The sequence below is a fragment of the Momordica charantia genome (genome assembly GCF_013281855.1).
Source record: "Momordica charantia cultivar OHB3-1 chromosome 6 unlocalized genomic scaffold, Mcharantia_2.0 BLBB01000006.1, whole genome shotgun sequence".
NCBI lineage: Eukaryota > Viridiplantae > Streptophyta > Magnoliopsida > Cucurbitales > Cucurbitaceae > Momordica > Momordica charantia.
In genome coordinates, this window is record NW_028275164.1 from 18,651,401 (window position 1) to 18,656,103 (window position 4,703).

Genomic DNA, 4,703 nt, shown 5'->3' on the forward strand with positions numbered 1-4,703 from the left:
ATCTCGGGACCGACGGTTACACCCGATAATCACGCCGCTGACAGTAGCTCACATCGGCCCCTACCGAGCTTCCCAGTAGGTCGGACCTCGGCCAGGTTCACCTCGGCCCTCATACTTAGCATCTGTCAACGCTAGTGGTGGTGATCTCGGCGGTCCGAGCTGGGCATGACTCATGAGTTATCTTGGAGCACCAATAGGGGCATTCCACGTGTCCAGGGTATTCTCTTCCCCAAACATTGGCCCCCTCTCTGTCTGGTCCGATCTCGACCTGGCAGAGAAGTTCATTCGACTTGCTTTGGACGCGTGGCGACTTCCTATTCGTAGGAAAATATAGTCGTTGCGGTAGATTTATCGTCGGAATATTCAAATATTCCGACGTTTCGGATCTTAGGGAGGATCCTAGCCGCTCGTTGATGACACGTGTACGGTGGGGAAATTTTTCTGACAAGCTATAAATACCCCCAATCCCTCAGGTCATACCTTACGTTCCCTGAATTCTTGGAGTTCAATCTGAAGGTAGCTCGAACCCTTGGTAGGTCAGTCTCTTCCCTCACTTTCTCTTTCGAACGTAGTTGCCATGTCGTCCTCTTTTAGCAGCAACTTAGGATCCGATGAGGATTTGGCTCGTAGGTTAGAGTCCGAGCTCGAGGAGATAGAAAACTTTAGGTTCTCCGATGACGGGGAGGATAGTGCCACCTCGGGTCAGGGTTTGGAATACCCTTCTAGGCTACCTCAGCACTACCTCGGATCCCTTCGTAGGAGGTTCGCTATCCCTGAGAACATCCTTCTTAGGATTCCGGAGGAGGGGGAGAGAGCTGACAATCCTCCAGAGGGATGGGTCACTCTCTACTTCAAAATGTTTGAGTACAGCCTCAGACTTCCCCTTCACCCTTTCGTCCAAGAGTTTCTTTTCCGAACAGGGCTGGCTCCGGCTCAAGTGGCCCCCAATGGGTGGGGTGTCATTTTCCTTTGGCCATCCTTTTTTGGCTACGAGCTCGGGATAGTGAAGAAGCCGAGCTGTTGGACGTAGACCAGCTCCTCGCGTGCTTCGAAGCGAAAAGGATAGCTAAGAAGCCTGGTCGGTTCTATATGTGCGCAAGGAAAGGCGCAGGCGGTATATTAAAATAATTTGAAAGTTTGAATTTGAATCTTTGTCTAGCTTTCAATGCATTGCAGCAACTCTGGATTTTTTAACATCGCACCCTTAACTTAAAAACGTTAAAAGGCTAAAATCCTAAGTCCGTAGCTGTTCTTCATATCGTACATCGTACCCTCAGGTTCAGAGGCTTGATCATTTTGAACTTTTCACATCGTCCCTTTACCTTGAAGGTTTGAATTTTAAGTTCATCAGTGGTTTTGGCATCGCACCTCGTACCCTTAGGTTTTGGAGGGTTGAATTTTAACCGACTGCTGGAATGTGATCGCGTGGGAGTCCGTGGCCCCCATTTAATTTCTGGTCGAGCTCGGAATCATGAAATTAAATCATCACATTTATTCCGATCATAATTCTTGTGAAACAGTTTTTACAGATCCATTGAATACCCTTTTGGCATTTCAAGGATAATAACGCTTCAGGTGCTCCGCGTTCCACGGGTGCGCGAGGACGTCTCCTTTCAGATCGGCCAATACGTACGTCCCAGGTCGGATTATGCCCTTGACCTCAAACGGGCCCTCCCAGGTCGGATCAAGGGCACCCACATGGGTTTGGACCCTCCTTAAGACCAGATGTCCGACCTGAAAGGTCCGAGGTCGAACGCGGGCGTTGTAATGTCTGGCCATTCTGCCCTGATATTCCGCCAGGCGTAGCTGGGCCATTGCTCTTCTTTCTTCCAACAAGTCGAGGTTGAGGAGCAGCTCTTCTGCATTTGCCGTAGGCTCGTAATGCTCTACTCTGTCAGATGGCATGCCGATCTCAACCGGGACTACAGCTTCGGAGCCGAAGGCCAGGGAGAACGGGGTCTCACCCGTCGATTCCCTTTGGGTGGTCCGGTACGACCATAGAACCTCTGGTAGCTCCTCGGCCCACCTGCCTTTCTTGGAGTCCAGTCTAAGCTTGATGCCTCGCTTGATGATCTTGTTGACTGCCTCCACCTGCCCATTTGCTTGCGGATGTGCGGGGGACGAGCTAAGGTGACTTATGCCAAGCTTGCTGCAAAAGTCTTTGAACTTGGCGTTGTCAAACTGCTTCCCATTGTCCGTCACAATGGCCTACGGTATACCAAAGCGACATATGATATTTGTCCATACGAAGGACGTGACTCTGGATTCCGTTATGTGAGAGAGCGCCTCGGCCTCAGCCCACTTTGTGAAGTAATCCACAGCAACCACAGCGAACTTGGTCTGGCCCTTGCCCAAAGGGAAAGGACCAATGATATCTACCCCCCACTGCGCGAATGGCCACGGGGCCGAGATGGGGGTGAGCAGCTCGGGAGGTTGGTGGATTATGGTTCCGTAGCGTTGGCAATTGTCGCAAGTTCTAACAAACTTCTTGGCGTCCTAACTGAGGGTCGGCCAATAGTATCCTTGTCGGATCACTTTGGCTGACAGCGACCGGGCGCCTGAGTGATTGCCGCACACTCCTTCGTGGATTTCTCTGAGGACGTACATGCCCTCTTCAGGGGTTAGGCATCTCAATAAGGGCAGGGAAAAGTCGCGTCGGTACAACGCTCCACCTCGGACCACGAACCGAGCTGCTCGCCTTGCCAACTTTCTGCGCTCCTTGGGGTCTTGTGGTGAGTTGCCCCTAATGAAGTCCGCAATCGGGTCCATCCATGAGGACTCTGGAGCGTCGATCTCCATCAGATCTGGCTCTGAGATCGAGGGATTATCTAAGATCTCGACGGGGACCGACCTGGCCAGGTCGGTCTCGTACGCCGATGCTAACTTGGCTAAGGCGTCAGCATTAGAATTTTCTGCTCGGGGAACCCGGCGTACTTCGTAAGTTCGAAACTGGGCGAGGTACGATCTGACCTTGCCCAAATACTTCGCCATTCGGGAGTCTTTGGCTTGGTACTCTTCCTTGATCTGGCTCATAACCAGTTGGGAGTCGCTGAAGACCTTAACACAAGAAGCCCCCAATGCTCTAGCGATTCGCAGGCCGGCAATAAATGCTTCATACTCAGCCTCGTTGTTAGAAGTCCGGAAGCCGAACCGCAAGGCATACTCAAATCGCTCGCCTCCTGGTCCGAGCAAGAGGACCCCGGCCCCGCACCCCTTCTCATTGGAGGATCCGTCGACATAGATTGTCCACGGTAGGTCGGACTCGCTCAGCTCGGAAGGTGGTGTGAGCTCGGCTATGAAATCTGCCGCTGCTTGTCCTTTCAATGCAGTTCTGGGTTCGAACTGGATGTAGTACTCACTTAACTCCATTGCCCACTTCATCAGGCATCCAGAAGCTTCTGGCTTATGGAAGATGTTTTTTAGGGACAAGTTAGTGAACAGCACCACAGTATGGGCTTGGAAGTATGGTCTAAGCCGTCGGGCCGAGGTGACTAAAGGAAGAGCCAACTTTTCCATTTGCGGGTATCTGGTCTCGGCTTCGGTCATAGCCTTGCTTGTGTAGTAGACCGGGTTTTGCCGCGCTTCCTCTTGCCTGATTAGGGCCAAGCTGACGGCGCTGTCAGACACTGCTAAGTACAATTGGAGCTTGTCCCCCGGCATGGGCTTGGCGAGCAAAGGTGCCGAACAGAGGTAGCTTTTCAACTGCTGAAATGCTTGCTCGCACTCCGCTGTCCATTCAAACGGCCCTTTCCTCCGTAGGACTTTGAAGAAAGGAAGGCACTTATCTGTCGATCTTGAAACAAACCGGTTCAGGGCCGCAATCCTGCCATTGAGGCACTGAAGCTGTTTCGGCGTCTTAGGTGCCTCCATCTCGAGCACGGCTTTAATCTTTTCGGGGTTGGCCTCGATTCCCCGATTGTTCACCATGAAGCCAAGGAATTTTCCCGAAGAGACTCCAAAGGCACATTTAGCTGGGTTGAGCTTCATTTGATATGTCCTCAGAACCTCGAAGGCTTCGGTCAGATCGGAGAGATGCGACTTAGACTGCTTGCTCTTGACAAGCATGTCGTCCACATACACTTCCATATTCCGGCCGATCTGCTTGGCGAACATTTTGTTCACCATTCTCTGGTAGGTCGCTCCTGCGTTTTTTAACCCGAAGGGCATGACCTTGTAACAGTACAGACCTTGGTCTGTTATGAATGCGGTATGACCTTGATCTGGGACATGCATCTTGATTTGGTTGTACCCAGAGTAGGCGTCCATGAAGGTGAGTAGTTCGTGCCCGGCTGTGGCGTCCACGAGCTGATCAATCCTCGGCAGTGGGAAGTAATCTTTCGGGCATGCCTTATTAAGTTCGTAAAATCTACGCACATTCTCCACTTTCCGTTAGATTTTTTCACTAATACAACATTGGAGAGCCACTCGGGATACGAAATTTCTCTTATGTATTCAGCTTTCAAAAGTTTGCTAACTTCCTCAACAATTACATCACTCCGCTCCTTGTTTATAGGTCTTCTTTTTTGCTTTACAGGTCGGAATGACGGATCTATGCTGAGGCGATGCGTCATAATTTTCGGGTCAATGCCAGACATGTCCTCATGGGACCACGCAAAGACATCCGAGTTGGATCTGAGGAAGTGGGTTAGCTCCTCTCTGTCGGTGGCCCCCAGCTTGGTTCCTATGCTTACTTGCTTCTCGGG